The sequence below is a fragment of the Nanorana parkeri genome, unplaced genomic scaffold (genome assembly GCF_000935625.1).
Source record: "Nanorana parkeri isolate BGI_ZX_2015 unplaced genomic scaffold, ASM93562v1 scaffold1280, whole genome shotgun sequence".
NCBI lineage: Eukaryota > Metazoa > Chordata > Amphibia > Anura > Dicroglossidae > Nanorana > Nanorana parkeri.
The window spans coordinates 358,315-358,626 of NW_017307548.1; positions in this window are offsets into that span (position 1 = coordinate 358,315).

The window sequence follows — 312 nt, forward strand, 5'->3', positions numbered from 1 at the left end:
AAGCTGCAGTCCCTCTCTTCTCTTGAGAAACTGGCCTTTCCGGGAGGGAATGTCTGAAGTGACTGACACTCTCAGTACCGTCACAGTCGCCGTGACCACTGCCTTGTCTCGCTAGGTACTCCTCCATTAATATCGACACTTCTCCCAGTTTTTGTCACCAGCACTCTGGACTTGTACAGCACCTACCCTCGAGATCAGGAATACTCCAGAACATTCCAGCCAGAAGGACTTGTGCCACGACCGCTTTGACGTACACGGACAGGTCCAGCAAGGACTGCAGCTCCACAGTAAACCAGCTCGGCGTCTGTAATT